Raw genomic sequence first — 12781 nt, 5'->3', positions numbered from 1 at the left:
CAACTAACCCGTGCGCCACAACTAATGAGCCTGCGGGCCACAACTACTGAGCCTGCGTGCTGCAACTACTGAAGCCTGCGAGCCTAGAGCCCGTGCTCTGCAACAAGAAGCCACCATAGTAAGAAGCCCACGCACCGCAACGAAGAGTAGCCCCCACTCACTGCAACCAGAGAAAGCCCTCGTGCAGCAACGGAGACCTAACGCAGCCAAAAATAAAATAAATAAATTTATTATAAAAAAAAAAGATTTAAAAAGAGTTCTTTATGGGAAATCAGCATGTTCTTGAAAAAATTACTAATCTGAGATTTGAAGCATGAATACAAGAAGACTTGAAAGCCAGATTCCTAACACTAAATGTGTGCTAGTCTTTCAATTCCCAAGTGTATGCCATTGCAACAAGAAAGTTATACAATTTCATTACAACGATGAATGCCATCTCTTCAGTCTTGGATGCATGACACAAATGAAACTTATCAGCAATGACTGTTTTGAATACTTTAGAAATATGCATTGTCTTGTATGTATATGTTATGTGTTTTAATGTATGAGACAGAACTTAAGTATCCAAATGAGTATAGTCTCTTCCATATTAGTCACTCTCACAGGTTATACCCTTACTTTAAATGATGCTACAATTGTCCAGAACATTATTAAAATTCCTCTTTAGTCTATGGGTGGATCTGATTTTCAGAAACAATAATGGCCTTCTCAGAGTAGATCTGACATTTACAAAGAGCCTGAAGTTATTTCCTATTTTCTTTCTGTCAAAATCCTTTCTGAGTCATATCTGATAAATAAGGTATCATGTGGCTAATACCCCCCTTTTCCTTAAAAACAAGGCGGAAATAGAAAGTAATGAGCTCTGTTCATGTGTGGCTCTTAAACTGGCTTAGAAGGCAATAAAAAAAAAAAAAAAAAGAACCAAAAAAATTTGAGTAATGCTAGTATTGTTGAAATAAGTGTAGAGCTTCCAGGGGGACTAAACTAGACTTATTTTAGATAAGTGTATAAAATAAATATCCTTACTTTAAAGGAAGGATGGACAACCAAGTCCTATACCATCTGGTCTCCTCTACCCTTCCTTTATATTTCTGACTATCCCCTGCTATTCTCTCTCACTCTAACCCAGACACACTGGTTTTCTTGTAATTTCTTGCATTCCAATCAAGCTCCAATCTCAGGGTCACCGTACTCACTGTTCCCTCCACCTGGAATGTCCTGCCCCAAGATTACCTGCAAGGCTTACTCCCTCACCTCCTTCAGGTCTTTACTCAAATAACTATCACCTTCTCACTCCCATCCCATACTCACATCCCACATATTCCCTCTTCCCCCTTTCTGCTTTATTTGTGTGTGTAAAACTGTTAATTATGGAAATTTTCAAACATACACAAAAGAAGAGAGAATATAAGAAATCTCATGTATCCATTATCTAGTTTCAAAAATTTTTCGATATATGGCCAATATTGTTTCATCTATGCTCCTCTCCCCTGCAAATTATTTTAAAGTAAAAAAAATCCAGATATCATATTTTAATTCATAAATATACCTCCAAAAGGTAAGGACTCTTGTTCTAAAACCATAAAACATTACTACACCCTAAAAAATTGACAATTCCTTTTTATTAAATACCCATCAATGTCCAAATTTCCCAAATTTTTCATCAATGTCCTTTTACAGTTAGTTTGCTCAAAGCAGGATCTAAGGTCCACATAATACATTTGGTGGATATACCCCTTTAGTTGCTTTTAATCTTATATCCGCCCCCCCATTTCTTTTTTTTTTTTTTATTTTTTTTTTTATTTTTGGCTGTGTTGGGTCTTCGTTTCTGTGCGAGGGCTTTCTCTAGTTGTGGCAAGCGGGGGCCACTCTTCATCGCAGTGCGCGGGCCTCTCCTTATCGCGGCCTCTCTTGTTGCGGAGCACAGGCTCCAGACGCGCAGGCTCAGTGATTGTGGCTCACGGGCGTAGTTGCTCCGCGGCATGTGGGATCTTCCCAGACCAGGGCTCGAACCCGTGTCCCCTGCATTGGCAGGCAGATTCTCAACCACTGCGCCACCAGGGAAGCCCCCCCCATTTCTTATTATTTATTTTTTAAAGAAACCAGGTCATTTGTCATTAAAACACAAAATATTTTACCTTTTTATTGTCTGTGTCTTGTTATTAGAATGTAAACACCATAAGGCAGAGATTTTAGTCTGTGTGATATCAGCATCTAGACCAGTGTCTGACACATAAAAGGCATCCAATAAGTACAAAATGAGTATTTGGCATTCATGCCAAAAGCCCACCGCCCACCCAACTGCAGAAATTGCTGATCACAGCACTCGCTCCTGCTGAGTCTGAACCGGGACTCCCAATTTTCTAAACATAACACTCCAGGCAATCACCACCAGGCAATCAGATTTGGTACCCAAGATGAAATCTACTGGCTATATCCCTGCTTTAGCCCCCTTCAAAGTAAGTATACTTCTATCTCTAAAACAGATTCAACATACCTTGTATTTGGAAATTCAGCTGAAGCTTAGCATAATAAATTACTGACTGTATTTCTTGCCAAGTATGTTTAAACATTTCTTAGCTCATTTTAGACAATTTAGGGGAAAAAGCAAATTGCAGCCAAAAAATTAACAGAAAAAGAAACTGCAGAACATGGTGGGAAACTGGGGGGTACTACATATTTTTAGAACTAGCAACATCCCAAGAGGTTCATTATAAAATAAAAATCAGCAATAAATTCTTTGAAAAGGAAGTAAATTACATGTGTACTCAATTAAAAACTTTTAACTACATGAATGGTCACGATTAACTGAGGGATGGCAAACATCAGAATTTTCCCACAGGCACCAGCAACATATTCTATTTTTCTGTAAATGGTATTTTGAGGTGTAAAAAAGCATTACAGGCGTGACAAAAGGAGTAACATGTAGAACTCTACTTCTCTGAAACAGAGTTTATTGTGGCAAAAAACCTAAAACATCATGTACAACATTCTGAAAAAATAATCAGGTGTTCTTAGACTCATCTGCAATTCAGTTCTCTTAAATCACCTGATGAAGCTCTTCTCCTCTTAAGCTTATTTCTGAAGGAAGCTATGCTAATTGAAGGGCTCCAATCACATGTTCATCAGTTACTTCTATTTAAAAAGAAAAAAAGCAGAAATTCTCTGACTCAGGAAATCTTGTGCTTTCTCTTTATTACTTGTAAATTCATTCAGCAAAGACAAAAACTACGTAGGACCTACTAAGTGCAATTATTTTCAGCCTTTGGAAGGAACAATTATTAGAAGGGATCTTTCAAGAGAACATAAAAAAAGCTAGTGGTACAACTTGAAATTATATCTAGTTCTTTCAGTGTCCAATTTTTCTTGTTTTGAGGTTCCCACACATTAGTCTGGGGAAAATGTTCTCTGGCAGAGGTCAAACTTAAAGAAAAACAATAAATCTCCACTACCACATGTGTAAAAAAAAACTCCAACAACCCAAATCCCTTGAAAGAATGCTTTCCATTTACTTTTCCTGTGTGATATATTTAGAGAGAATCATGAAAAGATAGCTAGAGATCTATAAACAGAAAATGCTAAGTGGAATTCACTGTTCACAGACTTTACCTAGAATTTTGTCCCTTATACAATGTTGTCAGGAATCTGTAATATTGTACTCTATAAAAACATCTTCACCAGGTTTCCTTCATTCTACTGATTTTCTTCTTTCTACTGGCTTTTAAATTTGTTTTATTCTCCTCAATTAAAAGACACAAATGTAACTTTATGAAATCAGATGATTTTTCCAAAGAAACTCCTAGAACCATCTCTCAGTGCCATCATGTGTTTGTCATTATGTTTTCATATATACAGTTAAAACAGATGAAATAATCCATATAAGCCTTTCTGATTTAACAAATATGAGAATAGGTCTATATTGATATGCCATGGTAAGATGTATGTATGCAAGAATGTTGGGATAGTTTTCAATTCTACCTCCTCCAGCTTAAAATCTCTATCAGTTACAGAAGCTTCTGTCTGAAAACAATTGTTCACAGAGCAGGACTACTATAGTCCTTATCATCTGACCTACTGGACAACCACAATAAGGCATATTCTGAATTGACAGAACTCTTCATATACAAGTGGCATTTTGACAACCTGAAAGGAAGCTGAAACAAAGACAAAGGCAAACACACTCAGGCTTCCCCTTGAAACTTGGCTCAGTAGCTCAGCAGTACTAGACTCAGTTCCCTGCTCTGTACTTTTCACTCATTTCCTTTAAGGGGTCCCAAAGAAACTAGGAAACCTGCAATGCCAGCCTTTGACAGTTAACACTAACTTCTGTCTTTGGACTCCAGTGACTGAGCAGACATTGTGTTAGTAACTACCTTAAAGTACAAATGCCTCTGGCAAATCTGGTTTGTAAACGCTACAGAAAAAGTTCAACATAACCAACTGTAAGGTCACCTAAATGAAAATTTTAAGGAGAGCACAGATTTCCGCCCCCACTCCCCCAAATCCGCCACTAAGGCACAATTCCCAGATCACTTTTTTTTCAAGTCAATAAATACTACTATTATTACATTACAGCACTTCTATAATATTAATAAAAACCTAGGTGGCAGTTTTCTCTTTAAAAGTCTTAAATTTATTAGATGCGTATTATAACCACTTCACTACATACAATTTTCCATACACTTAACTGTATGTTCCTAACAACTTATTTTTCAATTTTTTAAACTCAAGATCTCTTTCAACATACTACAGAAAAGGGACAGGTTAGAGGACTGGGGGAAAAAATATTAAAATAACAAATGTCTTTTTCTTTTCTGATGGGACCACCAGAATCTAAAATCTGGGGGCAACTATAAAATACAAAATTAAATTCAAGAGAATTTAGGGTAAGAGAAAGTACTGTTACTACAGTTCTGATCATTATTCATCTCAGGAAATAACTAGTAGAAATGATGCTTGATTTAAATTTTTAGTACCTTCCAGTTTGGTTCAACTACCAAAATAAACAAACTTGTCCTCAGAATTATGTATTTTCCTCCAGAAGAGGTTTTTGATGTGAATAAAAAACATATGGAATTCATATGCTGTATTTGTACAAGAAGGACAATGTTTTGAAAGATATAAATCTGATCACACCGAGAAAACATTTTCTCTGTTAGCTACAAAGAAAACGTCATAAACTGAAACCGAAGAACTGGAGAAACTGAACCTTCTCCACAATTCAAAAATTTAAATTCACACTACTATGCAAACTAAACAACAACAACAACAACATTCTTACGATTCTGCTCAGCTATAAAAGTAACACATATTCAATGTAGAAAAAGACAAAGCCATTTCAAAAACAAAAGATCAGCTGCTAAGAAAACAAAATAACATTTTGCAGAGTAAGAGAAGTACACAGTCTTTGAACCAAAACAAACAGATGACCGTTTCGTACACTTAAAGCGTCAGTTCTTAGCACAACGAGCGCCTTATGGATAAAGTGCTCACTCAATTATCTGATGACTAAACGATGGGAAGGTTGTTGGTGCTATTAAAACCAAGACATTTCCTTGCACGTAGTGACTAAAATCTGTTAAGCCTACATTAAAAAAATCTCTGCCCTCCCTCCCCCAACCCCCATCCCCCATCACTGCTCTCCCGCCTTGTAAGAGACCTGCATGTACAAAAATAAAAGTAGATGGGTGAGGTGAGTTTGTGATGTACAGTATTTTCCCCACTCGGAGCATTTTTCAAGACTCTTTTGAGGTTTTAAGATTCAAACACTATGTAAGAAGAGTTATTGTTTTAACTACCTAACAATCACCCCGACTTCTTTTAGACTTTAGTTAGCCTGTAAGTAAAATGAGCATCTTTAACTTTTCCACGGGGCACTGAAGAACGAGTTCTTACTCATAGATGCTTTCAGGTCCTCAGACACCAGGTGCGGTGGAACAGCAAGCGTATCCATCAATTAGAGAGCTCTTCTGGACCTCAGTTTACTCACTTACAGGCTTATTAACGTGTTTCGTAGGGGCCCCGGAGGTGTAATTAATTAGTGTTTTTAAGTGCTCTGAGATCCAGAGATGAAAGAAAACGCGAAGGACACGCAAAGATGATGGCAATAATCGTAACAATAAAAAGAATGACTAACTTGGAAGTCTGTATTATGTAAGGAAGGAAGAAGTTATCAGATTCGCACAAACAAAAGCCCACAACCCGCTTTGTTTCTCTTTTTTCCATCTTGCTCCCCGCCCCCGCGGAGCTCCCCTCCAGCAGCTGGCGGCCCGGCGCCGGGCGTAGGGCGCGGGGCTCGGACTTGGCCGCCGAGCGCCCGCACTCAGGCGGAGGGGGAGGGGGCGCCCGCCAGCTCCTGACAAAGGCGCTTCCTCCTGCGAGAGCGCGGGATGCAGACGCCGCAAACTCCTCTCCCGGCCGCCTCCGGCGCGGGGGCGCGCAGGCGGGCGGGGAGAGCCGGCCGGCCGCCGTGGGAAGCCGCCGAGGAAGTTGCGCGCCCGCCTGGCCCGCATCCCTCGGTGGCCCCGCCGCGACCCCTCCCACGGCACGCCGCGGCCACACTCACTGGACAGTTGCTGGTGGCCGGAATCCCAGCACGGCCCCGAGACCCGGAGCGAGGGGGGTGAAGGGTGCGTGCGCGAAGAGCACGAGCAGACAGCCCGGCGTTCCACCGCAGCCTTCCTCGCCTGCCGGCCGAGCCCGGCGAGAGAAAGTTGGCCGCAGAGCCGAGCGCTGGAGAAGCCGCGGGCGGAGGGAAAGCCGTGGGGTCCGCTTTGTGATGCGCTCCCGGAGGGCTCGAGGCAAATCCGAACGCGCGGCGCGGCTTCTGCTGCTGCTGGAGGCGGCGGCGGCGGCGCCCCCCGACGGTTCCTCCGCCTCACACCGCCTCTGGGTCACTGACACACTCTCGGAGGGAGGGGAGGGGACTAGCTGGAGGGCGGGGCCGGAGGGAGGGGACGGGGGGGGCAGGGCCACAGCGGGAGGCGGTGCCGCGGCGCCGAGTGGTCTCTTGGGAGTTGTAGTTCTCTGAAGAAAAAAAGGTGTACCTTGGTGAGGACGTTTCCGGGCTCGCTCTGCACTGCGCATGCTCGAGGGGAGAGGCTCGTCCCCACTGTTACTGTGCTCACCGACACACTAAGGAAGGGAACGTGTTCAGCGCTGCTCCTGGCTGAACAAGGCCCTCCTTGTATTATGGTGCTGTTAGGGATCCCGCTCTTTGCTAGTCCTTCTTACTTCGCTCCACCTCCAACTCCTACCCTCACCACTCATAAGTGCCCAGTGAAATCTGACTTCCTCACCATATCTCGGTCTTCCCTGCTGCTTAATTTTATCCCATAAATTCGGAATCACGAATAACCATTTCCCTCCCTTCCCTCAGGCGAATCCTCTCTGCCTTTGAAAATTCAAGGTTTTCTTTGCTTGTTTTTGTTTTTTTTAACCTAAGACTTGTAGAAAGGTAGTTGCTTCCAATAACTTAACAGTTAATTAGGTTATAAAACGGTTAGGAACATTGCCACTGTCAGATTCTGGTAGTTCATTTCTTCGCTCAATTAGTCACATCTAACTTTAAGGCCAGTAAAGGTAAAGCTCGGGATTAAGATCGCTGTATCTTACTTGATCAGTGCAAAATAATCCAGATTTCTAAAATTTTAAGGCCTACAATTTTTAAGAAATACTAATTTCATAAAGTATAAGTTCAAAAGATAAGTGGAAATTTGAACATTGTTTACGGTGTATACATTGGCCAACTTTCATTTGGCAATAAGAGAAATCTGAACCAAGGTCTGAGTATGCTGTTGGGCTCCTCAGCTAAGTCGACACCCACACAGGGCACCCAGGTGTGAATAGGTGGTGGAGGAGAGTGGTGAAAGGCAGGACATGTTACTGGATCTCCAGAGGACTATAGGCAACCTGTCCCAAGCTCTCTTGTTTTCCTTCTCTGCCTACCTAGAGCCCCATATTCTGGAAGAAAAAGATTAATGCTTAGAAATCAGAAACACAGGAAAAGTTAAGGTTTTCGGATAGAGAGTTTCGAGATCAAGTATCCTTATGTTTGCAGACCACATAATTATTCATTCAAAAAACATTTATTGAGTATACTATGTCTCAGGCACTTTATTAGTTCCCAGAAATAGAAATACAGGAATGTAAAAGAAGGATTTATTGTTTTCAAAGTGCTTACTGTGCAGAGGAGGAGCCAGGTAAATAAACAAACTCAGTGTGATAAATACTGTAGTAGGAAAGTACACTAGGTGCCTTGACACACAGTTACCCCAGACTCAGGCAGGGTCAGGAAATGCTTCAAAGAACATTTAAACTTGAGGATGACTAGGAATTAGTGTGTTTGTGTGCTTTGGTGGAGGAAGGAGAAGGGAGAAGTGAGTGAGAGCATTGGGAGCATAGGTTAGGGTTACGGTTAGGGCAGCGAGAGTAAAGTGCTAGAGGCGTGAGATCAAAGAGTAGTTTGGTTCAGCAAAGAGTTCAGCATTGCCTGTGGTAGGATGGGATTGAACGGAGTGGCAAAAGGAGACACGAGAAGGTAAAGGAGACAGATCATGAAGAATCTTGTACAATATGCAAAGAATGTAGAGTCTTTTCTAGAAGCAAGGGAAAGCCATGTCCGGATTGGAAGCAGATGAAATTTTGGTAAGGTATACATTTTAGAAATGCATTTTATGCACTTAAAAAAGATGAGAGCCTGAACTGGCACTGGCAGTGGCAGGAGACAGAACTGAGGGAAATCAGACACTATTCAAGGAATAGAATTACTAGAACCTAGTGAGTAAATTGCCTGTGTCTGGGGGTGAAGGGTGAAGGAAAGTTATCAATTATGATGCTTTGGGTTGCAAGCAGAAAAAACTCAACTCTAACTGGCTTAACCAATAAACCAATATTGACCTGTCTAGATAGAAAGTCCAGTGAAAAGATGGGCTACAGGGCTGAATGATTCAACAGCTCAGTGATGTCATTAAGGACACGTTTCTTTCTTGTTTCACTGCTTTTCTTTCCTTAGTATTGGCTTTACAGTTGCCAACAATTCTTATGGCTGCGAGTTTCATCATCTAGGTCCAAGAAGAGAAGAAGAGCGAGTATTTATGAAAACTCTTTTAGAAAGGAAAGAAAACTTTCCCAGAAGCCTCAAGAATTGATTCATGGTGGCCAGGGGATGGCATGAGGCTAGTTATATTAGGATAAAGACATATGCCCTGCCTCTAGGTCCAAAGCTGTGATGAGAAGGTGTGGATATCCCAATGAAAACTGAGGTGATTACCTAGAAAAAGAAGAATGGAGGCTGAGAAGGAGAGAACCACAATACCTACTACAAGGAAGGAGAAAGATGATGACTCACAGATGTTTGGCTTATATGATTATGAGCTAGTGATGCCATTCACTGAGTTAGGGAATACAAGACATTGAGCAGATTTTGAGGAGTTCATTTTGAGAATTTGACGAGTTCATTTTGGATATGCTGAGTTTGAGATGGCTCTGAATCTAGGTGGAGAAGTGGAGTGGGCAGTTATATATATGAATCTAGTGCTCTGAAGAGAAATCTGGACAGCAGAAGATATAATCGGAGTATACCATCATATAGATGGTAACTGAAATTTTGGGAGCAGATGAGATCAGCCAGGGAGAGAATGCACAGCAGAAAAGGAGGAGCCAATAATAGCATCAAGGTATCTTCATGCTCTTCCTGCCTACGTCTTAAGTGCTGGGAACATCAGCACTTAAAGAGTAGGCAGGAAGAGCATGAAGATGCGTTGGAACTAGCAAGAGAACTAGGACATATTACAAAGTAGGAAAATGTAATCTATTACATTTTCAGGAAAAAAAGTCAATAAACAAAGCCAAAAATGACAGAGATGGTAGAATTAGCAGTCAAAATATTAAAACAATTATTATAAATATGTTCTATATGCTGAAAGAGAGAAATTAAAGACATAAAAATGGAATTTCTAGAGATTAAAATTGCAACTTCTGAAATAAAATTTTCACTGGATCAGATTAACACTCAGAAGCAGATTAGGCACTCATAAGAAAAGATGAGTAAACTTGAAGACATAGTAGAATCTAGCCAAAATAAAGCACATGAAGAACAAAAACCAAAAAAAAAGAAAAAGAAAAAACCAGAGAGCCTTGGTGATCTGTGGGATAATACCAAATATTCTAATATATGTGTAACTGGAGTTCCAGATGAGAGGAGGGTGAGAGGGGTGATAGAAAAATTATTAGTAATATGGCTGAAAGTATTTTCAAATTTGATGAAAATTATAAATCCAGAGACTCAAGAAGCTCAGTAAGCCCTCAGCAGGATAAACACACACATTCCCACATGCTCACAAAAACCACTGCAAAAGACATCATTAAATTGTTGAAAACTAGTGATAAGAAAAGATTAAAAGCAGCTGGTGGAAAAAAAGGTAGGTTATGTATAAGGAAACAAAGACAAAAATTCAGTAAACTTCTAATTAGAAACTATGCAAGTCAGAAGACAATGAAAGGGCATTTTTAAAGTGCTGAAAGAAAAAAAAGTCTGTCACATAGAATCCTATATTTAGAGAAGATATCTTTCAAAAATGAAGGCTAAAGAAAACAAAAGCTGAGAGAATGTTGCCAGCAGAACTGCATTACAAGAAATGTTAAAGCAATTTCTTTGGCATAAAAAACCAAAACCACATGGAAACTTGGATTTATGCTAAAGAATGAAAAGTGCCAGAAATGATAACTACATGAGTTAATACAAAAGACTTTCCCCTCATTTAAAAAAATTTAAAAAGATAATTGACTATTTAAAGCAAAAATTATAACATATAAGTAGAAGTAAAATGCTTGACCACAATAACTATTTGAACTCAAAGGATGGAAGCAGGAAATGGAATTATATCGTTAGAATTTACATTATACTATTATTTGAAGGTAAATTGTGATAAATTAAAAATGCATATTCTAAACCTTAAAACAGCCCTCAAAAATAAAACAATCAGGTATAGCTAATAATAAACAGGTATAGATAATAACAGGTATAGCTAATAAAAAGAGAAATATAGACGAAATCTGTGTCCCTAATGACCATGGAACTGACATACAGCTCTGGACTTTTCACCTCCTGACTTCTTTTAAGTGAAAGAGAAATAAACTTCTGTCTTGTTTAAAGGCATATTTATTTTGTAGTCTGTGCTATGTACAGCTGAACCTAATCAGAATAGTCACAAGCCTAAAAGTAGTTTCATCAAGTGTATTTCCCAGAATCAGGCAGACCCGCACATTGCCCAGAATTTGGCCACATGGCCAATAACTTCAACACATGTTCTGGAGTTCATAATTGTCACTATAATTCCAAGGATAGTTCATCTTTTGTATGAACATCAATTACTATTAATTCAATCAGTTTTTCTTGAAGGAGAAGATACATGTAAATTGCTTAGCGTAGTCCTTGGAATATAGTAAATGCTCAGTCAATATATGTTACTTTAAAACAGATCCACAATAATAAGATAGATGTACCTTAGACATATGGTGGGGTTTGTGCTCCAAAGTTAGGTGTAGAAAATCAAGGTGGCATTCACTTATATACCAAAATCTGTGAATCTCTTTTTGAAATTGTATCCACCACACAGTTCTGTATAGTGCTTCAAAATCTGCAGTCCTTTGAACAGAGGACAGCTCAGTCATGAAAAGTGAGTGCACCTCTGATTACCATCTACTCAGTCCACATATCTAGTTTAATACCTTCATTTCCTTGACCAAAGTAGCTAATCTTTTGTTGTCTATCTGCAATTTCAAATTTGGTATATTCAGATATCTAGCCATTTCAGTCAGAAAGTGAATCCTAAGGGACTAACAAGTTGGATTATTTCTATCCCTTAAATTCTAAAAAGTTTTTCATCTTGGGAAGTTGCTCAGTAAATTTCAGCATTTCCTCTACCCTATGACTATGTAAAAATCAACTGAAACTATGTTTCTACTCTCCCCCAAGCAAATAAAAATGGTATTTAGGATATGAACATAAGGAAAAATCACAATATTGGTACCTTTCTCTAAAACATCATGCGATAAATCTAATTTACTAGTACATGATGCAGAGGAAATTGGACACACCAAACTTTTCTTATGACTTGAAAAAACTGTTGCAAACTTGTTTTTCTCCTTTTATTGGAAAATTTTCATTTCCTGCAAGTGAACATATCTTTTTATGTTTAGTACAAATTTCTCTTATTTTATACGTACAAATGATTATATACTGTTAATTCATGTATGCCAAAAGTTATTTTTTGTTGCTAAAAATTCAGGCAGACTTCCCTTTGGGATCAGAAAGACCCTAGACTGCATTTTGGACTGCATATCGGACTCTTGCTGAGATTCTTGGATGTTAGAGTAATAAAGTATGTGTGTGTGTGCTCGTGCATGTGTGTGTGTTCATTTCAATATTCAGATAATAAATAGGTTCTCTCTCAAAACTCCTACCTTCCAACATTCCTCCCCCAAATAAAATTATTCTCTCCTAATGTCCTCAAAGTCTCCAAATAGCTCATAGCCAACATGGAACATGTTCCTATTTTAAACCTGTGAATGGCACACAATTTGAAGGCCTGGGCTTTCACTCAAAAGATTTGTAGGCCCCAAATGCTGGCTCTGACATTTTAGATATATTTGGAAAATGTCAAAGACAAGCTAGTTAAGATTTTAATGTTTTAAAGGAGTATGCTTGAACACCAAAGAATGCAGCCTATATATTCTCAGTATTAGTCCAACCAACATGAGTGCCAGCAGTTATTTTGGA

At 39.5% G+C, this 12781-nt stretch overlaps 1 protein-coding gene across 5 annotated transcripts in view; it reads right to left on the bottom strand.

The window, feature by feature from the left end:
• Positions 1–12781, bottom strand: part of PELI1 (pellino E3 ubiquitin protein ligase 1) — a 96224-nt gene that overhangs the window by 44061 nt on the left and 39382 nt on the right. The window contains exon 1 of one of the 5 annotated variants that reach the window (XM_059943210.1): positions 6566–6874. The exons of 2 other annotated variants lie outside the window; for them this stretch is intronic. The gene's annotated coding sequence lies outside the window, so the exon portion shown is untranslated. Of the gene's footprint in view, positions 1–6565; positions 6875–12781 lie in introns of those variants that run through there. 2 more of the 5 variants (XM_059943205.1, XM_059943207.1) reach the window with 2 other exon arrangements.

The sequence above is a fragment of the Balaenoptera ricei genome, chromosome 13 (assembly GCF_028023285.1).
Source record: "Balaenoptera ricei isolate mBalRic1 chromosome 13, mBalRic1.hap2, whole genome shotgun sequence".
Classification (NCBI taxonomy): Eukaryota; Metazoa; Chordata; class Mammalia; order Artiodactyla; family Balaenopteridae; genus Balaenoptera; species Balaenoptera ricei.
Note: the sequence above shows the minus strand (reverse complement) of the source record. Positions and strands in the feature narration are given on the sequence as shown.